Consider the following 26,031-nt stretch of genomic DNA (forward strand, 5'->3'; position numbering starts at 1 on the left):
GATGCAGGCCAAAACTGACCTCTTTTGTCAAATCCCTGCCCAACCCCAATCTACTCCTCTAGCTTCACTCCTCTGGGTCACAGGTATGAAATTAAATGAAATGAAATGAGGGCATTTGTAAAGCGCACAGCTACCTCACCCGAGGTGTCCAGGCGCTGTCCGTATACCGCTTAGGAACCCTTCCTGGCTTTATCCCTGTGAAATGTCCACTCCTGGGCATCCCCAAGGTGAAGCCAGGCATCCCAGCGCTGTTGGGGCCTTTGTGGAGATTAAGCAAGCTATTGCCCAGAGTTGCAGAGTGGGACCCATGATTAGAATAGGCACTGAGGCGAGAATTTTCAGGTCCGAGGAAATTGAGCCCAGGACCCGCCGAGGCGGGTATTGAACCCTGGTCCCGGACCAGACCTCTGCATCAGGGTCTGCCGCTCTAACCATTGAGCCACACTTCTCCACAAGATGCAATCACTGCTTTGACCAGGTTGCTTATTAATGTGTCACAAAGTGTGTGTGGGGGGTTGGTTGTAAAAGCATTGGTATCAGTTAACAACATGCCACAATGCCTTTCTGTAGTCAGGCCTCTGAAATTCAACCCAATGTCAGGGCTAGACGGGGATCCACAAGCAGTCCTAGCAAAAATGTTCAAACCAGTCCCACTAACTAGAGATCTCTTACACTTCATTGGTTTCCTTCACCTTTCCTTCTTTCTATTCTCTCTCTTTCTCTCCTTTCCTATTGTCTGTATTAGGCCCACTGCTATGAAACCTAGGAAGCTGCATACAGAGGTGGTGGTCCTCAGCCTTCAAAACCAGTCTCCCGTGGTTCCGGCCTCCTGGGCAAATGTCCAATGGGATAAACGGCTAGGCTAGCCCTGCCCAACTTGTCCGGTGCTGATGTACTGCCCATTCCTGAAAGCACTGGGACAGTGTAGCATTAGCTTTGGCACCAACAGGTGGATAGCAGTAGATGCCTCATGAAACCTAATGCACCTATTCCAAACATGTCCAATACAAAACCTGAAGAATAGGAGGACTCAAGACACACAATTAGAATTTCTGATTGAGAAGGTGCAGCCTGCCCCTGCCTGCATACATGCTGCCTTGACCCTCTGACCAGGCCCGCCCCCTTCGAACCTCGCTTCACTTCGACTGCCTGGATTGGGGCCCAAGCACCCGGCCAGTCTCTCCTTCATCTCCATTCTTTTTGGTCGTTGCTCCTTTTTTGGTGCCTTTCTGCCCACTTTCTCTTTTTCTTGTTACCTCTTCTCTACTTCTTTCCTCCCTGTGCTTTTGCTTTTCTTTTGCCCCTTTACCTCTTATTCTGCAGCTTTTTGCCTCTTTGATGTATGCTTTGTTCTCACTACCTTGAACTGTGCCTCGCTTTGCTGCTGTCTTTAATCCTTTATTTGTCCCTTTCTGACACTTGATACCGTTTGCCACCTTTTTCCTTCTTTCTCCTATTTTGCCGCCTTTTTTCATATTTATTTAAAAAGGATTTGGCAGTAGTACATAAAATACAGCAGCGGTACCAGTAACTATCCAGTAATCCCTACCCTCTTCAATCTTTACCATGAACCGCTCACAGAGGTGCTATGCACCGCCAACATCGTCGCCCACATGTATACTAACGAGACCCAGATCTACATTAAAATCTCTTCTCCTGAGGATATTCACTCCCTGAATGAGGCCTTGAAGCTTACGGCGCATTGGCTCACCTCTACCCAGCTCAAACTTAACACAAAAAAAATGGAATTTCAATTTATCTCCCCACCTAAAACCATTCTGGAATGGATCAATGCTATCACAGTGTTAAACTGCGCTCCTACCATTGTGGACTCTTCTAAATCCCTGGGAATAACCCTAGAATGCAACTTGAATATGCATGGCCATATCAACTCGATGGCCAAAAAACTGCCAGATTTCACTTGTGCTACCTAGGACACCTGAAACCTTTCCTCGACACCCGACCTAAACATGGCAACCCAGGCACTAGTCATCTCCAGAATACAATATGGATGCTCTACCCTCACAGGTCTACTCAAGAACTCTTTGGCCCCATTGAAAGCCTGCCTCAATGCCACCGCCAGACTCCTAACAGGTTCAGGTGCCTCTAGAGGCCAGAATCCAGCTTAAGCTGGCTTGCATCACTCACAAGGCTCTATACTCGAATTCCCCAGCTTTTCTCGCCTACAAACTCGAGATATCGGTAGGAGCCAGAAACTCACGATCCACCAGAGACCTTTTGCTCCAACCAGCACACTTGCAGGAAAATAAAACGTACAATCCGCCCTTCTCTGGGGCCGCCCCAAGAATATGGAACTCACTCCCGCCCACCATCAGAAGACTTACATCTTTGGCACATTTTAAAAAGGAGGCCAAAACTTTCCTTATGGGCAAATACCTCTCCTAACGCTTTCATTTCAATCACCTCAGCAATTTTGTTTCACCATCTATTACTGCATTATCCATAGTTCTACCGGATGATACCTACCTGGCACTTCTGGGCATCCCACCCGGGAATTGAGACCGCTTGTTTCCTCGTATACTGTATCTACCTGTGTTTATCCCAACTGTACCTGGGATATGTTACTGCCTATTATTTCTTTCCTTGTATAATACATCTACCTGTTCTTATCCCAATTGTATACACCCGTCCTAAGACTGTTTTTACCACCTGTCAATCCTTTAAAGCGCTCTGATACCCTCACGGGTCTGGTTCGCATTCTATAGAACTCAAAATAAACAAATAAATAAATAAATGTAGAATATATGAATCAGCCACAACCAATCACCAGTAAATGTATAATCTTGTAGAACCATCCAGAATGGTAAGCATACCAATAAAGAGCAATAATAAAATTAGTAGACTGGGTAAAAAAGAGCTAAACATGTTAATGTATGAACCGAAGCATAAAGGCCTCTTATTCAGCCATGAATCTGTGACTATGTCCACCGACTAGTCATTGCACAAGCTGGATATATTGGGGGCACATCACTTATTTCTAAAGACATAGGTATATTGATATAGTCATCCTTGGCTATGTGGGTCACTACTCATGAGTTGCCCGAAAGAGAACTGCCAGAATACATCCGTAGAGAGGGTCATGGATCCAAGTTACTCCCAGTTGCAGGGTTGGGAAGTGGGGTAAAGGAAGAGGTGGGGGGAGGGAAATGTGTTCTTGAAAAATGCATTTGCCAGACAGTGAATGTCGCGTCCTCAGGAGTTACCATCTCCCAGTTGTTCAAGACTCTGGAGAAAACTGGCACTCTGGAAAATCCTGCAAACACTCCTTGACATGCTTAAATGCTTACACAGAGACACCTGGGGTGCAGATAAAACTGGGCGATGGCACATATCTTTTAAGGCACATCTCTACCACCAAAGGGCTTAAACAAGGATGTTTGCTCGCCCCAACCCTGTTCTATCTCCATGTGGCCGACTTGACACAGACCCTTAACTCATGCAATGCACATGCTCCAAGGATCGGTGGCAAGGCTCTATCTAGTATCCTTTACACCAATTATGTGGTTTTAGTCACCCACACACAAGTGGGTATGCAATACCTCCTAAATACACTGCAGGGATACGAAGCAGACAACTTCCTTGAAGTGAATTTTGCAAAAACCGAAACAATGTCCATAAAAAGGAGAAGGGAAAAGCCTCATGTCTGGTACTTGGGTAGTACCCAAATTCAGAATGCAATTAGTTACAAATATCTGGGGTAACTATCGAGAAAGGAGGCCAATTCGCTAGCCAGCTTGAGAAGATCAGAAGGAAACAGTTGGCTATAAAAATAAACCTGAGGCAGTTCATCCACAAATGTGGAGTGCACCACAGACACCAATGTCCACAGTAAGTTAGTCCAATCCATCCATATTGTGTACCAAATATTCTTTATTTTTCACAAACATAGCATAGAAACAGCCAACATGTTTCGCCCACTGCCTGGGGACTTCATCAGGGCTGTAAAAACATACAAAAACGTGTAGTGTATAGTACAACATATAAATACCAAATTACATACAACATGTATAAAAAACACATAAAAAAATTGATAGCATTGTTATTCAAAAAGCCAATAGCTTACACTTTCCTAATGCAAGTCCTATTGGCTATGGCAATGCTTGTTGGTAGCAAGCAAGTCAGTGCTGAGGTGGTGTCCCCGAGTGATGTGGTGGTTTCCCCGAGTGATGTGGTGGTGTCCCCCAGTGATGTGGTGGTGTCCCTGAGTGATGTGGTGGTGTTCCTGAGTGATGTGGTGGTGCCCCTGAGTGATGTGGTGGTGTCCCTGAGTGATGTGGTGGTGTCCCTGAGTGATGTGGTGGTGTTCCTGAGTGATGTGGTGGTGTCACTGAGTGATTGGTGGTGTCCCAGAGTGATGTGGTGGTGTCCCAGAGTGATGTGGTGGTGTCCCCGAGTGATGTGGTGGTGTCCCAAAGTGATGTGGTGGTGTCCCTGAGTGATGTGGTGGTGTCCCTGAGTAATGTGGTGGTGCCCCTGAGTGATGTGGTGGTGTCCCCGAGTGATGTGGTGGTTTCCCTGAGTGATGTGGTGGTGTCCCTGAGTGATGTGGTGGTGCCCCTGAGTGATGTGGTGGTGTCCCGGAGTGACGTGGTGGTGTTCCTGAGTGATGGGGTGGTGTCCCAGAGTGATGTGGCGGTGTCCCTGAGTAATGTGGTGGTCCCCCTGAGTGGTGTGATGGTGTTCCCGCGTGATGTAGTGGTGTCCCCGAGTGATGTGGTGGTGTCCCTGAGTGATGTGGTGGTATTCCTGAGTGATGTGGTGGTGTCCCTGAGTGATGTGGTGGTGTCCCTGAGTGATGTGGTGGTGCCCCTGAGTGGTGCCCCTGAGTGATGTGGTGGTGTTCCTGAGTGATGTGGTGGTGTTCCTGAGTGATGCGGTGGTGTTCCTGAGTGATGTGGTGGTGTCCCTGAGTGATGTGGTGGTGTCCCTGAGTGATGTGGTGGTGTCCCAGAGTGATGTGGTGGTGTCTCAGAGTGATTTGGTGGTGTCCCCGAGTGATGTGGTGGTGTTCCTGAGTGACGTGGTGGTGTCCCCGAGTGATGTGGTGGTGTCCCCGAGTGATGTGGTGGTGTCTTTGCGGGATGTGGTGGTGTCCCTGAGTGATGTGATGGTGTCCCTGAGTGATGTGGTGTTGCACCTGACTGTTGCCCCAGAGTGATGTGGTGGTGCCCCTGAGTGATGTGGTGGTGTCCCCGAGTGATGTGGTGGTGTCCCCAAGTGATGTGGTGGTGTCGCCGAGTGATGAGGTGGTGTCCCCGAGTGATGTGGTCGTGTCCCTGAGTGATGTGGTGGTGTCCCTGAGTGATGTGGTGGTGTCCCCGAGTGATTTGGTGGTGTACCTCAGTGGTGTGGTGGTGTCCCTGAGTGATGTGGTGGTGTCCCAGAGTGATGTGGTGATGTCCCTGAGTGATGTGGTGGTGCCCCTGAGTGGTGCCCCTGAGTGATGTGGTGGTGTCCCTGAGTGATGTGGCGGTGTCCCTGAGTGATGTGGTGGTGTTCCTGAGTGATGTGGTGGTGTTCCTGAGTGATGTGGTGGTGTTCCTGAGTGACGTGATGGTGTCCCCGAGTGATGTGGTGGTGTCCCTGAGTGATGTGGTGGTGTCCCAGAGTGATGTGGTGGTGTGAGGGTGAGGGCGTGTGAGGGGGTGAGAGTGAGTGAGAGTGAGAGGGTTGTGATGGTGTGGGGTGTGAGTGTGTGAGGTTGTGAGGGTGAGTGAGGGTGAGTGAGGGTGTGTGAGGGTGGGTGAGGGTGTGAGGGTGAGTGAGGGTGTGTGAGGGTGTGTGAGGGGGTGTGAGGATGGGTGAGGGTGACGGGGTGAGGGTGATGGGGGTGAGGGTGAGGGTGTGTGATGGTGAGAGTGTGTGAGGGTGAGGGTGAGGGGGTGTGAGAGTGAGGAGGTGTGAGGGTGAGGGTCCTAAGTAAATGGTGGCAGGGCAGACATCATAAGACAGAGAGAAGAGACTTCGCGGTGACTGCATTGGTCAGTTTCAGAATCAGGAGGGGCAGAGTCAGCACAGTCTGCGAGGAATCAACGTGTCTAGAGGCAACGCATAGCGGATGTTGCATTGCAGATAGCAAGTCAAGTGTTTTCAAGCTGAGTGTCCCTAGAGAGATGGCAACACAGCAACAGCATTTGATGAGCAAGGCTACTGTAAACAAGCACGGTAGGCTTTCACTTTCGTCCAGAAACAAGCTCTCGGCATTGCTGTGACGGGGGTGGGCAGGGGAGCGGCAGCCTTTGAAGTCTGATGCCAAGTCACAGACAAATGGTTGCGCACGATGTGCACGCGGGGGGCTTGGGAGCGGCAGCCTTTGAAGTCTGATGCCGAGGCACAGACAAATGGTGGTGTGTTATGTGGCTGGTTCTGTGCACGCGCATAGATCACATGAACTGTATGCGATCCGCAGCCGTTTTGGTAGACTGTTCTTTTCCGATTACTATAATCCCTCCGGAGCAATGCGCCAGCGCTTTGGCTCAGGCGAGACATAAACACAGATAAAAATACCACCGTTTTTTCAAACAATACAAAATGGAGACACTTTAAAATTCACATAGTGAAGGGAAGAATATAGAATAAAATTGAATTAAATTGAGAAAAGCGGTTAAGAAGTAGAAAAGCAAGCCTTTAATATAACAAGCCAGTAGAGTATCAAACCGAATGTGTGAGTTAGAGTCAAATAATATCTGAGGTGACCAGTACTAATCTTGTAGCCTTTTGAAGAGATAAAACTTAATTTTGGACTCCCTTAACTGTTTTTCCAGATTCTCTACTGTCTCTTCCCATTCATCCTCTTCATAATCATATTAGCCTATTCACAAATCCACTCTGCAAATGTTGTCATGGTCTGTGAATACTTTATTTCCCTTCACATTGACAGGAAAATTGGAGGTGATTCAAGCTGTTTATTCAGTGACTATATCTCAAATTTGAGAAGTCTAGTGTTAGCGTCACTACGAGCCCCCATTGAATTCCACGTGTGAATAGGCTCAATGGGGCTTTTCATGAGCACCCATAGAAGAGTGTTTAATTCCCTGGCAGGAGATTGTTTGGGTGTCAGAAGGAAGGTTTCAAACAAATCTCCTTAAATACCGTGGTGTAGAAGAGGGAGTTCTGAGAATCATTGAAACTGCAGCCTAGTGAACACGTATAGTATAATATGTGCCGGGTGCAGTAAATAAGGCACAAGTTGGTGTGGGTGCATGACTAAAGGATAAGGACAATGATCCACTACCCACATAAATAACCATTTCATAATCAATGAAAAGGTGTTGCTGCCATTTAGGAGAGAGTTGTTGGAGGGTATCAAAATGTTTAATATCTACTTGCACAAGTAAATGTTTTACTGTGGAGAATCCTGCCTGTTGTCATGTCTCCGAGTGTATAGGTTGGCCTCCCATGCAAATGCTGGTTTTGGCGCCTGGATACCCTCACGGGTGATAAGCTGCGCTATATAAATTGACAAATCACAATTACCAGAGTTGTGCTTTGGCATGTAGTCTATTATCAGTATGTATTTATGGGCATGAGTCCAGATTTGTAGCATTGTTTGCATTACCGGGTTCAGAGTCAATGATGAGGCTGACATGTTTATATAGCAAATGAAGGCTGGGCCCAATGGGCGTAAGTTTGCGTTCTATAAGGCACCCATAAGGGACATCACTCATTGTAGGCCACATGTAGCCAAGTTAAGATAAGTGCAGTGCCCTGTAACAGTGTGTGATGCATGGGAGGCTAAGTCCTCCGATTTTTTCATTCACTATCAGTTTTGAAATCTAGAGTCTCAGCTTTATTGTGCCCCAAATTAAGTCATCGAGGCCTTTATCTATGTCAGTAGAGAGATGTCTGGACGAGTATTATATTGTAATTGCATTTATACAGCTCTTACTACCCCTGACGAGGCGCCAAAGTAATTTTTCTGCAAGTAGCCCTCTACTCCTGAACTCAAAAGGATTAGTGGTGAATTACTATAGTGGAATGTGGAATTAATTTGAGCAGTTGATATGTTAGTCTGTTATTTGGATTGAGAAGGATAGTGGAGGGAGAGAAGAAGGAAAGGTTTGCATTTAAATAGCGCTTGCTGCCCCATAAAGAGAGATGTAAGTGTGACTACTCCGCATAATCCGCTTGCATTTAAATGAGCAGCGGGTCTACATTTTTGGCTACCATATTATCCAAGCCTCTGGTGATATTGACTCCAAAAATATATATATATATAAATTATAGAATTTTCATTGGAGTTAATGCCCCTCAATGTGGCCCTGGTTGTTCTGCGCGATATGGACATTGCTTCACTCTTATCCCAGTTAACCTTATACCCAGATAACCTTGAGAATAGCTTTATAATAGATATGAGTGATCTACTTCCTTCTACTGTGGCTTGCTGGTCTTTCCTTTTCCTACTGGCTACTACTCAGTCTTGCATGACTGGTGCCGGAGTCACTCTACCTCTGTTCTCTGTTAGATATGTAGATATGTGCAATTTTAAAGCGTATTTTCTCAGTAGGGGCCTTGAAGTGGGAGACATTAAGGTGCCACGGTTTTCCGATGGATTTACTCAGTTGCCAGCCTACGCAAAGTGGGACTAGGGCGTGATCCATGATAGAACCCTCTAGATGTCAAGCACCAGTGGGACTGCCGACTATGTGATGAGGAATAAGTCTAGCCTTGATTGTGTTCCATGACCAGCGGAAAGGTATGTGTGTTCCTTATCTGATGTGTGAAGAAGGCGCCATAGATCTAAAAACCTTGATCCTTCAGTATGTCTCAGAAGAGTGCCCTGTCTGTTGTTAGACTTGTAGCTGGGTCCCGTTCTATCTAGGACAGAATCTGGCATTCAATTCCAGCCGCCCCCCTAAAACAGGATGTGTTGCGCTTACCTCAGTCAGGATTCAGTTAAGACGAAGGGAGTTTTGTTACCTCATTTCCCTTCATCAACTGCCCAGGTTTTGAGCACTGGACAGGAGAGAGGTTTGATCACTAAAATTGCCACACCGCATTTCTTTGGGCTGAACAATGTATTGTGTGAGTTGGGTTCTGAAGAGTGAGCCTTGCAGCTGTAGATGACCCTCCGCACTCAGTCTCGTTTAGGTTTTTGTAAAGTGAGTCTCTTGAAGAAGAGCGATATCCATATGTTTAGAGGCCATGTATGATAGGTCCTTCTTCCTTTTGATACAATGAGTTCATCCATTTGCATTTCAAGATACCATAGTGAGTGGTCTAATTGCCCCTGCAGAGTGTGGGTGAGTTGCCCGCGTATGGATAACCCATGTTTATACGTGCCTGTGAGCAAGAGAACTAGCCCTGTAGATAGGCAGGTGGATAGAGAAGGGGAGAGGGGTAAATGTGGATGGGGCTAGGCAGAATGAGTCAAACTCTCTTGGGGGTACTGGACGGTGTGTATTAGAAGAGCAGTAGTATGCCCATGCTTTCTATGCTGTGGTCTCAGCCTGAGTGGTTATCCGTGAGCAAGGGGAGTGTGGGATCTCTGAACTTTCAACTGCAGGACATTCCTTTCGGTTCTCTTTCAGGGTCGAGGGAGGACTTAGGAGATGTCCTAGCCCATAAAGCTAGCACTTGTGGTACAATAGCATGTGGTGACAGACAGTGAAATACAAACATAAACCCCCTTCCCTTAGCCTCATGCTCTAAGTGACATCTAGGGGGTCATACAGTGTCCAAGGGTGGGGATAACAATTAATAGTATGTATGTATATGGTAGGGGTATCTGGGTAATACCGTACAATGGTTGGGGGAGAATAGTAAATCATTAACATTCAATCATGTAGATCAGTGCTTTCCAAATGTTTTAGAACCACAACCCACCTTTAAGACTGCAAACATATTTCGCCCCCCTTTCGCTAATGGCCATGAGGCAGTCGATTTTTTAATGAAATGAAAGCATCTTGTGGTAGTGCATTGTGATTTATAGACAACACATTTTCCATTGAAGACATACCGTTTTACTGATAAAACTATATTGCACACAAATGATAATGTGTGGAAAGCGGGTTTCAGTGACTACCCAAATACCACTGAGCATTCTTAGCACGTATCTAACTCCATTGGCTGCCCATAAAGAAAAGAATAGCCGTTAAGGCGCTGTGCATTGCCTTCAAGTCACTACACAACATCGGACCTGATTTTCTTATCCAGAAATTCCATAGGTAAATACCCGCCAAATCTGTGTGCGCGTTCAAAAAATATAATTGTCCCCAAATTCAGGAAAACACGCTGGGATGGACAAACGTTTTGTGAAAAGTACTGCTAAAATGTGGAATTCTCTTCCCCTGGATCTCAAAAATTCATAAAATCTCCTACAATTCAGAAAAGCCTTGAAAACATGGCTCTTTAACCATTAGTGTTTCTTTACTCTTCTGGATATGCAGTATCTTCCCAAGGCAGCCCCAAGACACCATCGGGTATTCAAGCGCTATATAAAACTCATTAACATAACATAACAATTCTGTATCACAAAGTAAAGTTTCTTGATTTGTTATGATCCTATTAAAAATCTAGATTTGCCATTGTTGTATCCTCAGAACCCTTCCTGTTCCCCACTGCTGTGATTTCCTTCAGTATGGCCTCTAGAAAAGGCCCACTGCGGCATGGGTAAATTTGTGGCTTTGGTAACACCATCTCCTTAAAATAAATTGTCGCAAGCTCCTGCCTTAAGCCATTGTGTTGAGAGGAATTTGCTGCAGAAGTAGGCCAAGAGGCTACATTGCACGTGGCAGTCCAACGAGGTAGACACGTTGTTTACGGCCAGCCACGTTGCATCCGCGTTTGGTGAGTGGCGGGGATGGGTCATAGTTCTCACTGGGATTATATCACTCTACCTTCGTTTTCAGAAAGTCTAGCTAGATCCGCTGGTTATAAAGAGGGCAACCTCACTGTTTCCACCATAAAAATGGAGAACAAGCTGGGCAGAGTAATCCCTTTTTGCTAGCTGGGGTGCTTCTTGTAAGTGCTCATCTATCTTCGTGGCCTGACTTTGCATCCCACTGCTGTTTTTTGCCCCCACCTTCGCACCACACACTCACCTGCTCCTTGTCTTGCTCTTACATTGTCTTGCTGCCCACTTCCACCATGCCATGCCCCACCCACTGCCCTCAGAATCTCCTCTACCCTCCCACACCTTCTTAATGGCAGCTGCAGCATGGATGAGCACCTCACATTCACAGTTGACATGCCGCTGTCACACCGAAGGCACGGCAAATGCAAGCACATCTGCTCCAATCCACACCCCACCTGCATCCAGAACCAGAACCAATGATCCTCCACCCACTGCCACCCCAGAAGCTACTCAGCCACAAACCTCCACACCCTGAACGAACTTTCACATGTTGCTCAGGAGCTTCTCACTCTTGCACCAAATGTGCATACCCCTGCGCCACCTGCAGCTTCTCCTGCACACCCCAACGTTGCAACTCCACCACAGTCCTCCTCACCACTGTGGGAGCAAAAGCCTAATAATCACCCGATCCTCAATATTTGATCACCCCAATTTTTACCAAACAAATTCAGTTCCAGTATCTCCAAATGATCTAACGGTCTAGATCAAACCTAAAGCAAATCGTGGCTTTATTACAGAATAATAAAAAAGAGGCACAGAGAAAAAGGCAAGAATTGTAATGAAAGCCCATTTACAGACGTATAGATTAATGCAAAAATCATATAACCATAAAATCCCTAGTTAGGCAGAGTCTAAGCAAAACATCCAGGAAAAAACTCATAAAGAGTGCTGACAGCAAAAGTGGAGCATGACAGGCCGCCTACAAGGAAAATAGTAAAAGAAAATACCACAAAAGACAGAAACCCAAATGTTTTAAAGACACAACACACTAGGTATTAATAGATTCTGCAAATTCAGAAGGGTATGAGGTGTATGAACAAAAATGAAACATTTCTCAAACAATGGCTCATAGAATTAACATGACTACCCTACCACTTCCAGCGGAAGTCCTTGAATATTATACTTTGAGTACACGATAAAAGCTTAATTAATAATACATGTTTTCTAACGATGCTGTATATGGCTAATACATTTACATCATTCACGTAATACTCTGCGGGAACAAAGGGAGATATTACTTTGCAGTGGAATACTGATTGGGAGCAGAAATGTGCAAGAGCAAGTGGGGTAGAACACTAGAAACTAGATCCATTTTAAAAATAATGGCGTATTACAAGAAAATTTGGCATAACTATTCATAACATTATTTACACTTCTCAGTGACCTGGGTAATTCGTTTCACGTGCACCATCATTAGTTCATCGCTTACAACTCTATGAATCATTAAAAACACTAATTATCAAAAACTTTTTTCACACATTTTGAAAATGCGACAACACCCCAAACACAACACCTACATATACAGCCCTTGCATGTGTGACCATGTCCTGGATAACACCCCCATGCACAACACACACCTTTTCTTGATTTGCCTTCTCCTCAACAACCGTTCTCTCGTCGAATACAGCATCGAAACTTGGTATCCCTCACACAACCTCTTTTCGGACCTTCTCTTACTGGCTGAAACCTGGCTAACCCCAACTTTGGCCACAGACACCGCAGTGGTCATGTACCCTGGCTACAACATCGCTAAACGGAGCAGAATCAACAAATCCAGAGGAGGTCTAGTCATCATCGTCAAAGAAAGCATACAATGTTCTAACTGCGGAACGACCATTCTGGAACACATTGCCCAGAAGGTGCTTGACTCCAGCTCCTCCATCCTTCTTGGTGACCTTAACTTGCATCTGGATGACCACCCCGACCAGAACACCCACAACCTCCTGGAAAATCTGAACACACCCTGACTCGCCCAATGAAGTTCAGCACTTCCCAAGGGATATACCTGAGGTGTTGCCAATTCTCTTGTGTGGTTTCACGGCTCTGAGCACCTCCTCACTGTCAAAGTAATTTGGAAGTTCGCACACCTTCCTACACAGGCTAGGAAGAGGCACTGACACTGTGTTCAAAAACATGGGCTGGACGGTCAACGCAGGCTAGGGGTGCGCCCAGCCTTCCATTCCAGGCGGAGGTGTGCGCATCGGCCCTTATGCTGTTTCGAATATGTGTCCAGCCTGCAATACAGGCATGAGAATACGCCCTGGCACCTATGGCATTGTGGATAGGTGCCTAGTCTGCTATCGCGTGCCGGTAAGCGCATACCAACATCCCTGATGTTCTATCGCCTGGGTCAGGCCTGCTATTGCAGGCCTGTGTCCACGCGCTTACACCCATGGTGCTACTGGCAAGGTGTCCAGACCGACATTGCAGGCCGGGTGTGTGCAATTTCACCTGTAATGGGTCAACCTGAGTCTGGTTGGCACAGGCAGAGTGGTGAGCACGCACTCAAACCTAAGGTGCTATGGTCTGGGTTAGCAATATGGCCCTGTCTGCCATCGCAGATCGGTGTGTCATCATTTGCGCGTATTGCAACTAAACTCATGAGCGTCTGCCAGGGTAGAATGCTGTATGTGCATACCCGCACCTATGGTGCCCGTGATTGCGTGTGCCGCCTGCCATTGTAGGCTCGTGCATGATAACTGGCACACATATTAGTTAAACCTGTGGCTAGTCTACTGTTGCAGACTCAGGTAGGCGCACTTGCACCCCGGGTGCAGGGGACTATGTGTCCAACCTGCCATTGCAGGCCGTGTGCGCACTGGTGCACGCGCGCCCAGATAGTGAGGAATACCTGTGTGTGTTTTCACTACTGATGAGGCTTGCTCTTCCTATAGGTTAACATGGAAAAGTGGTTGACATCACTTTGGGCTGCAATAGTGGATTGCAGTGGAACAGCCTCATGATGTTTCCTATCAATGGATTCACCATGCCAAGCCCATTCCAATGCTAAAGGGGTTTGGCATAATTCGCTTAGAAATTCCACTTATAGAAGATGGGCATTTCCATGCTCTAAGAGTATTGTGTGCCGTGGTGTCTGGCTTCAGGGGACACCAGAAGTCGGGGGAGCATATCTGTGCATTCCCCAAGTGACAGCCATAACCTTGGGCATCCCTCGAGAAAGACAGACCTCTTCCATTTGTGGGCCGAATGGGATAGATTGGAGAGAAAGGTTTTGCCACTTAAACTCTAGCGGCTGGATCTTGGCCCCACTGAAGATTAAGATCTGCATTCCATAGACCCATGGCAGACCGCCCTACAGTTTAAGGGAAATATCTGTGGGATCGAAGGGAAACTCCTTGAACCACCCTGGACTTCAAAGGCACTCAACAGTATAACTACTGGTTCCATCCTCCAGCAAAGGGTGCCATCCTCCATACTTGTGGGGCGTGGAGAACTCAGACTCTGTGGGGCATGTTGCCAGAAGACTGTGTTGTGCAAATGGAGGATACCAGCCCATGAAGGGGGCCGCGTGCCCTTTCTGAATAGTGGCTGGGCTGGGCTAAAGACCTTCTGAAGTGTGTTGCCCTGCAGTGTGCTCTCCAAGGGCCCGTCTGCAAGCCTCCTGTTCTCCAGGAGATGTCAGGAACATCAAAGATCTCCCGCGAGTGACCTACACCATCTACCTGTGTCATCTGAAGAGCGGTGCCCTCCCAAGTGCCCACATCCGCTACTGAATCCCATCGGGTAGCGTGTTGAGACCTGGGAACTAAGACTTGTGTCTGGAGACGGAATTGTCTACTGTGGATCTCCAGAAATCTGGCCAGCATCTAAGGCATTTGGCTTGTGTACTGTAGGGACCCTGACACTCATAAGCATCTAGTTGGTGGTGAGCAGATTCACTGGTTGCAGGACCCCGCATGGCCCGTTTAATTGTTCGTGCCGCATCTCTCTCATGCGACACGCACACTGCATGCTCATTGTGTGCAGTGTCCAATTCACAGGGTGCGACCCTCGGTGGTGGGGGTGTACCTGTAATAGTACCTCATTCTACCTCATGTGACTCTGCTGAACTTGTGCATGTGTGACGGGACTGGCCTCGTGCATCCTGTATTATCGGCGACCGGACGTTGTGCCTCATTTCCAGGGAGGTACGGAATTTGCAAATCTTCATTGTGTGTGACCAGAATTGCCTGGTGCAACCCATCTCAACTTGCATAGGTCATTGTGCCTCCTTTCCTGGGAGGGATGGAATTTGCCACTCTTCATGTTTTGAAACATGAAAAGTCTGGTGCAACTCATCCCAACATACACCAAATGCTGTGCCCGGATTTTGCAGGGGCACTTCCCTGATCAGTATGTCCCAGACAGGGTACCGCCTCCTATTGAGAGGCTCCCCGTCATTTCTATGCATTCATCTGTTGTGTCCTTTTGACCCACATTGCGGTGGACCAATTGTCCCCTCCACACCTGGAACCTCATGAAGACATCTTGGCACCAGTTAGTAGCGAGAGAAATTGACTGGGTGGAAGGAGAGCTTATGAGACAGTTTGGAAGAGGGTCAAGAGTCTGCGTGATTCCATTGTGTTTTGAGACCGGTGCTTGAACTTCCTGAGTGGCTGCTAATCTCCCCTTGTTTATGTCTATCTTCTAATTAAAACTGCTACATATCCCCACCTGCTTCTCGAGGACCCAGACTAAGTGTGACTTCGGAAGCATGCAGCCTAGTATCTGGGAGGCGGGGCTGGTTATCTTCCATCTGGGGGTACAGGACCATTTAGGTGAACTAGAGGGTGGAGGGAGGCTGGGGCCACAGAGACGGCAGTGTGTTATACATTGACCTGCTGTGTACCAGTGGCACCGCATTAGAATGCTGAGTGCGTATGTGTGCAAGTGCGTCCCTTTCGGACTAGCTGATACTGGTCACACCAAGTAGCGGTACAGAGTGAGTGTGTGTGAGTGGGAGTGATAGACTGTGGAACACCTGTGATTCACCACAGTGGCTGGCGGTGTCGCTGTATATGTGGATTTCATGCCAAAAGCACAATACATTTGACATTGGGTTTACCCGCGTGGCTCCGGCCCCCAGTGCTGCTCAAAAGTGTTCTATTGTTGTGTATTTACATATCTTTGACACCATTATGACCTGTGATGTACCCTATAACCGAGTGGGACTATATTATCATCATTGCTAAGGTGGACCTGGGGTGGATAGCGTGTCACACCGCATAGGCTGCTCTATCTATTGGGGTGGGTGGGGGGTAGATTCTGAATTGCCCACACCATGCATACTATTGATATCATCACGATACAAGTGGGCTTAGTGCTGGTTGTAATATTTCCAAATGTGTTTTTGTGCCCAAAGATATATGATGTTCATGTTATAATGATTGAATATGTGTTGAATATAAACATTATTTAATACATCCTGTGTAAAGACTCTTTTGTGATGCTCAGTGTATTTATCACATGTGACTGATGGGCCTTTGCTTTACACATTGCCTCTGAAGAAAGCCTGAATGCTCAGTGCCAAGCTACTCAGGGGTGAGCACGTGTTAAACATTGTGTGTAATCACCTGCCCTTGGCGGGAAGAGTAGGCTCTGTCTGGCTGGGGGCATCCCTTCAGCAACCAGAAAGTGCTAGTTCCAACACATATGATCATGAACCGTGGAGACACAGCAGCACTTATCCTGCTTGACTTCTCAGATACGTTCAACACCATCTCCAACCCCATTATCCTTCAACACCTCCAACAAACCGGCATACACAGACCTGATCTTAGACTGGTTATCTCCTTCCTCACTGGGCACACCCAACTGGTCAGCCTGATGCCTTACATTTAGTCTCTACCAACTTGATCTGTGGGATGCCCAAGGATCCTCACACATCCCCACTCTGTTCAATGTCTATATTGCCCGGCTTGCCAACATCATCCAAGCCCATGGAATCAACATAATCTCATACATGGATGACACCTAGCTCAACCTCTCGAAGGACAACCCTAACACCTGGCAGAAGTTTCCCACCTCATGTAACGTCGCCAACTGGATTGAGACCAACTGTCTGAAGCTCAGCTCTGACAAGACAGAGGTGATACTCTTTGGTCCAAGACACCTCACACACAGGCTGGTGGCCAGTCAAACTAGGACAAATATCCAACCCATTTAACCAAGGAAGAAACACAGGAATAGTGGTGGTCAATCAACTGTCAATGACCAACCAGATCAACTCGGTCACCTCCTTCTGTTTCCCACCCTCAAGGCCCTCAGAAAATCTTTCAGATGGCTCCTGCACAACACCTGTAGAACCATCACACAAGCCCTGATCACAAGTAAGCTGGACTGTGGGAATGATTTGCATCTCACATATCTCACCAAGAGACTCTGAGTCATCCAAAACGCAGCAGCCAGGCTCATGCTTTAATTCCCACCCGGCCCCACATTTCAAAGACATCCACTAGCTCCCAGTCCACAAGCATGCCTTCTTCATGCTCCTCATACACACACATACAAACTCTTGCACAATCAAGGCCCCACAAACCTGAAAACTGCATCAGTTGCCGCATACCTACCAGAAAGCACTGCTTGGCCAGCCTCCTTCCTCGCTCAGATCCCCGGCTTCCGAAGATCCAGAGTGAGAGGCATGTATTCTCATAGGATCACTGACATAATATCGAGTGACAGAATATCGACTAGCAAAAATATCTAGGAAAAAATATCTACAGACAAAATATCGAGTTTGTATCTGCAAACAGGTAAGTACAAAAATATCGAGTACAAAATATCGTTTACAAAAATATAGTTTTAAAAAATATCGACTTTATTAAAAACAGTGTTAAATTAAATTAAAATTAAAAATTATGTACTAAAATATACTTAAAAATACTTAAATTAACTTATAATAATTAAATAATTAATGATAGTTATAAAAAAAATTACAATCATATTTGTTAAAAACATAAATATATATAAGCATAATATAATTAAATAATATCCAATATTATAACCGTACGATAGCAGAAGTGTAAAAAATACTATTCCCACTCCACAGAGTGCAACTGAAGGGAAAGCGTTGGATAGCGTAGGGGTAAAAATTACTATTCCCACTCCAGTGGGTGCAACAGTGAGGAAAGCGTTGGATAGCGTAGGGGTTAAAATTACTATTCCCACTCCAGTGGGTGCAACAGTAGGGAAAGCGTTGGATAGCGTAGGGGTTAAAATTACTATTCCCACTCCAGTGAGTGCAACAGTAGGGAAAGCGTTGGATGGCGTAGGGGTTTAAATTACTATTCCCACTCCAAAGAGTGCAACAGTAGGGAAAGCTTTGGATAGCGTAGAGGTAAAAATTACTATTCCCACTCCATTGGGTGCAACAGTAGGGAAAGTGTTGGATAGCTTAGGGGTAAAAATTACTATTCCCACTCCAGTGAGTGCAACAGTAGGGAAAGTGTTGGATAGCGTAGGGGTAAAAATGACTATTCCCACTCCAGTGGGTGCAACAGTAGGGAAAGCGTTGGATAGTGTAGGGGTAAAAATTACTATTCAAACTCCAAAGAGTGCAACAGTAGGGAAATCGTTGGATGCGTAGGGGTAAAAATTACTATTCCCACTCCAAAGAGTGCAACAGTAGGGAAAGCATTGGATAGCGTGGGGGTTTAAATTACTATTCCCACTCCAAAGAGTGCAACAGTAGGGAAAGCGTTGGATAGCGTAGAGGTAAAAATTACTATTCCCACTCCAGTGGGTGCAACAGTAGGAAAAGCGTTGAATAGCGTAGGGGTTAAAATTACTATTCCCACTCCAAAGAGTGCAACAGTAGGGAAAGTGTTGGATAGCGTAGGGGTAAAAATTACTATTCCCACTCCAGTGAGTGCAACAGTAGGGAAAGTGTTGGATAGCGTAGGGGTAAAAATTACTATTCCCACTCCAGTGGGTGCAACAGTAGGGAAAGCATTGGATAGCTTAGGGGTAAAAATTACTATTCAAACTCCAAAGAGTGCAACAGTAGGGAAAGCGTTGGATAGCGTAGCAGTAAAAATTACTATTCCCACTCCAGTGGGTGCAACAGTGAGGAAAGCGTTGGATAGCCTAGGTGTAAAAATTACTATTCCCACTCCAGTGAGTGCAACAGTAGGGAAAGCGTTGGATAGCGTAGAGGTGAAAATTACTATTCCCACTCCAGTGAGTGCAACAGTAGGGAAAACGTTGGATAGCGTAGGGGTAAAAATTACTATTCCAACTCCAGTGAGTGCAACAGTAGGGAAAGCGTTGGATAGCGTAGAGGTGAAAATTACTATTCCCACTCCAGAGAGTGCAACAGTAGGGAAATTAAATACTTCATATATTATTTCAATAAATATAAATTAATATCTATCAACAATTAATTAAAAGTAATTACGAATTTAATATAATAATTAATCAATTAAAATTACAAATTCAATTTAATTGTTACAATTATTTAACTATTAATACAAATTAATTACAAATTAACAATTAATAATTTAACATTTAAAAATTAATTTACAATAATTTCAAATTAAATACAATTAAATAAATGTATTTATTTAATTAATTATAAATAAATAACTTCCCATCATATTCCCCTATAAACCCACAACCCACTACAGAAAATAAATTATTAAATTAACATAATTAGCAATTAATCAATTAAATATAATTAATTAGCAATTCTAATTTAATTACCCATAAAAAATTAATTAACAATTAATTCTAAAACAATACCAATAAATATGTTAGCATATTTAATTAATTATAATTAAATTACTTCCCACCCTATTCCCCTATAAACCCACAACCCGCTACAGAATTAAATTACGCAAAAATTAAAAAATAAATATTTCATTAATTAAAATTATTTATAACATAAATACACACTTTTAACACATATAATAACATAAAAAACACTATAAATAATTCAATATTATTAAAAATTCGATAATTTTAATAACCTATATTATATACTTCGATATTTTAACTGTCTATATTTTTAACATTCGATATTAAATTACTTACCTTAAAAACAATATTTTTGATGTCTATATTCTGTCCAGTCGATATTTTGTCCATTCGATATTTAAAACTCGATATTATGTCCAGTCAATATTTTGTAGTCGATATTTTGACTGTTCACCATTCTCATACCCTAACCTTAAAGCCTAGAATGTTCAAGTTCAAGTTCGGGCATTTGTATAGCGCACTACTCACCCAGAGGGTCTCAAGGCGCTTGAGGGAGGGTGGGTGCCTTACATATCGAATAGCCAGGTTTTTAGTTTTTAGTTTTGAGTTTTTAGAATGACCTACCTCTGCACATCAGTGCCTCCAGCTGAGTTCTTGGTTTGTAAATAAAACTGAAAACACTTGCAATAGGCCCCCGCCAGGACCATTCCATCCCTCTTCAGGTGCCTGGATACCCTCCCACATGATATGCATCATACAAATACACATCACATAACAAAGGAGTGCATCTTTTAAAAAAAATAATAGGAGCACTAAAACGCAGGGAGATATAGTGAAGGGATTAACCCACGATCACAGGAGTGATTCAAGTGGAGCAGTCCTGATTAGAACTCTGATCTCCTTGTTCCATGGTTGATAGACTGGACACTGCACCACATCTCCTTCTTATCATCCGCAACTCTGCCTACCTTCTAATAATTACTTGTTTTATGTGGTGCTCATGGGCATCCGCAGAAATTTTTCCAGGGGGGGGCGCTAACCTGGCAAATGAAGGGGCGTGGCTAATGTTAATCAATAGGGGCGGGCTAAAATGGCAGACAATCAGGATCAGGTAATGCTCAGGCCAAGCTGAGAAACAAAAGTGGTGAATTCTGCATTTGAAACTGGACAACAATTAGAGCACACATATGAACCCTAATATTACACCCTGCCCCCTTAAAACTCATACAGTCCCAAATCCCTGAAATTAGCCCCCTGGCACCCCAAACCCCATAACTCATACCCACCCAGACCCCTAAAATTGTCCCCCTGGTACCCCAAAACCCATACCCGCCCTGAACCCTAAAATGTCCCCCCTTGCAACCCAAAACCCATACCCACCCTGAACCCTAAAATTACCCCCTGGTACCACAAAACCCATACCCATCCTGAACCCTAAAATTACCCATGCCCCCCAAAACTCATACCCGCCCTGAACCCTAACATTACCCCTGGCACCCCAAAACACATATCCACCTGAACCCTAACATTTCCCCTAGCACCCCAAACCCCATACTCGCCCTGAACCCTCAAATTATCCCTGGCACCACAAAACTCATACCCACCTTGAACCCTAAAATTATCCCTGCCACCCCAAAACCCATACCCATCCTAAACCCTAAAATTACCCCACTGGCATGCCAAAAGCTGAACGCTATGGGGCAGATTTACAAGCCCCTGCTCCACTTTTGCGTCACTATTAACATGGGAAAAGTGTCGCAAAAGTGGCCCAAGGGGCTTGTAAATCTACCCCTACAAGCTTACACTACATTCGCATATTCGGAGGGGACTGTCCTCCTTGAGGTTTCCATGCATGTAAGTCTAAAACACTGAAACCTAGATATGCAGCCAGTAGGTAATGCTGGTGATGCTGCAGAATTCATTAAAGTTACTGGAACTTACTTAAAAACTGCTGCCTGCTCTTCTGATACTATTCGGTGGAGTCGGGCTGATCAGCAGCACTGTCGTCCTGGCATCCAGCCCCTCCCGAAGGTCTCACTTTCTAGATAGGTGTCGGTCAAATGTCTCCTGGATTCTCCTTGCCTGGGCCTCCTCTGCTTCTTCGTCTGTGCCCTTGGATGCAAAAAGAGACAGATCCATGTCACCATTTATCTGGTGAGCCGCGCCATGGATGTGTATTCCATACAAGTGCACAGACAGCAGGGAGAAAGGGATGGCAGTGCAGGTGACGCGTTCCTTTGTAAAGTCATTCCTGCTGGCGTCATAGCCCATGGTTTGCTGTCTGTGCACTTGTATGGATACACACCTATACAAGTGCATAGACAGCATACCCTGGGCTATGATGCCAGCAGAAATTCCTATACAAAAGAAAAGCGTCACCATCCCTTTCCCCTTGCTGTGCACATCTTCCCACTCCCACGCCATGAGCAGGCAGCTAGAAGTGGTGATTTGTCATTCTGAGGGGTGTGAATGTTATAAGAATGTGTGTGCCCGGCTGAGACAGCTTCCCGGCACACCACACACACACAGCCGCACCCAAGTACTTCACACAGGTCTTTAAAAGACCATTTACTTGGTAAAGAGGCTTTGTTGTGTTTTCACCCCTACTTAGAGCCCCTGCATCTCCACTCTGCACATGGCTTTGGCTGGATGAATTAGCCCCCCCCCTCCCGAAATTTGAGGGAGAGGAGTTGACGTGAGGTTTAAAAGAGGGGTGAACAAGGGATTGAAGACACTGAGTGGTGACCGTGATGGGGCAGACATTTAATGCAGTTTCCTTTACAAATAGGTTTATTGTACAAATATAATTTGACATACTCGCAGACAGCAAATGCTGCTGCCTTTCCATGGTGTCTGAAAGTTGTTTTCTGGAAGTTGAGTCGACGAGCTGATCGGGTTATATTCTTCCTTCATGTGGTGGTGATGAGTGGGTTGCAGGGCGCATGCACTTGTCGCCTCTGTCATTGGTAGCCCCCTCCATCTGAACACCAAGGATCACCGCCCCCCCCCAACCACCGGCACCTGGAGGGGTCGCTGTGATGCCTAGAGTGACCAACTGGGATGGGTGCAAATTCAGGAGAGTGAGTGTAAAAATTGAGGACAAAGGGTCAAAATTCAGGACAAAAATTCAAGACAGGAGGTCAAAATTTAGGACAAAAGGTAAGGTTTAAAGACACATCAGAGAAGGTTGCGCAATAGTATATAAGTAAGTAAATAGACAACCACTAAAGTACAAGTGAAAATAAGTTTATATTAGGTTGAGACAATTGTGCACTTCATGGTTTGTCAGTATACGCGCAGCTTTAAGTAAATGTGCAGGTCTTTTTATGGTAACAAAACCGGCCCCACCTTTCCAGCTCCCAGAGAAAACGCCTGATGCCCGTTCCGGCCAGTCTGGCCTTGATACCACCCTCCAATGGCGCCCCTCATCTTCACATAGACCCTCTCTCATGTGTATTTAATTTCTTGTATAGTGCTACTCATCCCAAATATGTGTGGCAGAGTTTTGGAGTGCGTTACAACACACACATATTATATAGAGACAATCACTCATATAAATGAGATGGTCAATATATAGGAAATATTGCTTAAGATAATGGGGCTTACAATGTGTAATCATACTTTCATCCATCATTCAGTCTTTCACGATTCATTCTGTCCTTCCATAATTGTGCCGATCCATGTCCATATTCATCCATTTACAAACCTATCCATCACGTTTCCTTCCATCCATCTGTACACTCATCCATCCACTCTTCCACACATCCATCCATTAACTCATCCATCCAGCCATTCACCTGTTCAGTCATCCATTTACACATCCCCCTTCCTCTTTCAATTCCCCTTTCACTTAGCCATCCATCCTTCCATCCACCCACCCATCCATCTACTCATCCACTCATGAATCCATCCATTGAACATATCATTCATCTATCCATTCTCTCATCCATCCACCCTTTCACTCCTTCACTCATCTATCCATCCTTTTGTCCATCTACCCGCCCTTTCACTCACTCATCCAGTCTTATATCCACCCTTTCACTCATCCGTCCACCCATTCACCCTTTCACTTATCAATTCATTAATCCACCCTTTCACTTATCAATTCATCAATCCATCCATCATTTCACTCATCCATCCACCCATTCACTCGCCCGTCATCCACCCTTTCACTCATCCATTCATCCATCATTTCACTCATCTATCCAGCCATCCATCCATCCACTCATCCCTTAATTTACTTACTCACTTCCCTTTTCACATTAATTATGAGACCCATCAAGGACTCCACCCTCGCTGTAGTTCCTAAAGTAACGGGTGGGGTGGAGTAGGGTTCACTATGCCCCTGCACATAGGCCATCTGAAAAAGTGGAAGGCATGAGTCATGTATGATGCACAGTGCCTTGACGTGGGGCGACTGTGACATGGTGTTGTTTCCAGAGCTTTAAGTGGGATGAGAAAACTAGGGGGTCTCTTCAAAAGGGTGTTTGATGTAACAAAATGCGTGCCTTAAAACACATAAGCTAAAATTCTGTGCTTAATATAATGTGCCGCCTGACTGGTATTTTTGTTGCTTCTGTCATTTCATCCAGATATATAATACAAGTAACGTTACACTTAGAACAAGTAACGTTACACCTACAACAAGCCAGAACTATTGGCTTTGTCAATGGTTGTTAGTTGAATAAAATAAAAAAGCAGCAACCATGGTTGCTGTACTAAAACTACACTAAGGATGGATGAGGCCACCACATGCTGTGCCAGCGCAGACTGACACATTGTCATTCTGTATGGGGCAATCGGCCCCACACAGAATGATAATGGGCGGGGTGGGGCTGCTCTTGTGCTCAGAGGAGTGCGAGGCGCCCCATCAGGGAGCTGAGGCCTTTTGCAGGGGAACAGCTCTGTTCCCTGCAAAGCTTAAAAGCCCCGGCGTCAGGCCTCACTCCTGGATGCATTTGTACAGATGGGCTTGCGCAGGGGGGGCAAGGAGAGGTGCTCCAGGGGGGGGGGCAAGCGCCCCTCCTTGCCCCCCCCTGCGGACGCCCATGGTGGTGCTTCCTGACATTTCTAAGCACTGTAAATAGCAGGTGTGATTACCTAATGTAAAAGTGTGCAATTTACCAAACTTCTAAGTATGAAGGGCTGACTTTAGCTATTGTTATATACATTTCTAGAGCGCTACTGCTACCCAAAGGTGTCCTGGCGCTGTATGACGTCCTACCAAAGACTTAGAGAGTGGAAGAAGTAACAGCGATATTCATTATTGCCAGGATCCGGACTCATGAACATCACATATCATGGCGACAGGTGCTTAACTCATTGAGTCATACTTCCAGTATGGCATGAACCATGCTCTCTTATATCAAATGGATTGCCACCCCTTTCAGCAGGTGTCTTTTCCCTTAAAGCCTGTTGTCTTCTTTTAAACGGTTTACACCTGCAGGTATTTCAAGGTCAGCAGCATATATCCAGCCCCTGCCATCCTTTGATTCACATATTTGACTCCAATTCAAGCTCCCTACTCCCATCATTAGAGTATGTAATCAGGTGTAATCAGGGAGGTGTGATCGGTGCCACCACACTGGGCGCTGACTTGGGGGCATCATTTTTAATAGTAAATTATCATTTTAAAAGCACCTGCAGCTGCGTTCCTGTGCTCCAGCAATTTTCAGGCATCAATTAAAATGTCAAGATAACTCTGGTGATTAATCGTCTCCCTGGAAAGAGAAGGGAGGTTTATCTAGTGTAAGTTTTGACTTGTCCTAAGGTGGCTCAGATGGTTAAAATGCCTGTCGCTAAGAACAGGAACCATGCAGATAACAAAGTCAATAAATTGTAAATAGGTCAGTAGGTTACTGCTTCTGTAAGAGAGCTCTTTTTGTAACTTGTCATTTATAAGTCAAAATCCTAATATAGGAGGGGGCGTGGCTTAGCTGGCGAGCATGGCGGTCGTGTAGAGCGCGAGCTCCGACCAGCCTTCCTGTATCCTGAGCGTAAATCCTGGCCCTGGTCATCTGTGAAGGCACCATATCAAACGGAGCTGTTCCCTGACCTGGGGGGCGATCTCCGGCAAGAACAGCGGCGACAGATCGGCTCCAGAGAACGAGGAGCGGTCCGGAGATGAGACGCGGCCCGAAGGGGACCAGTGAGGCCTAAGAAGCCGGAGCCTCGAGTTTGGAGACGCCCAGCCGGCTGCGGCGGCGGCTGGAGATATTGCGGTCGCTCGGCCGCTTGGGAGCCATACAGCGCCGGGGACTGCACCCCCCCCGGGAGGCGGCGGAAAGAAGCGGCGACACCTGCCGGCTGGAGCAGAGGCCGGACCCTGGGGCGATCGGAAGAAGCGGCTGCCATTTCGTGGATTGTCTGCCCGTGAGTGAGCCCAGCGCCGAGCCGCGCCAAGACGACCGCATCGCCCTGCTGGGACCGTGCGGAGCACCTGAGACCTGTTGTGGGCTGCG

This window comes from Lissotriton helveticus, chromosome 1_1 (assembly GCF_964261635.1).
Source record: "Lissotriton helveticus chromosome 1_1, aLisHel1.1, whole genome shotgun sequence".
In the NCBI taxonomy this organism is placed as follows: Eukaryota; Metazoa; Chordata; class Amphibia; order Caudata; family Salamandridae; genus Lissotriton; species Lissotriton helveticus.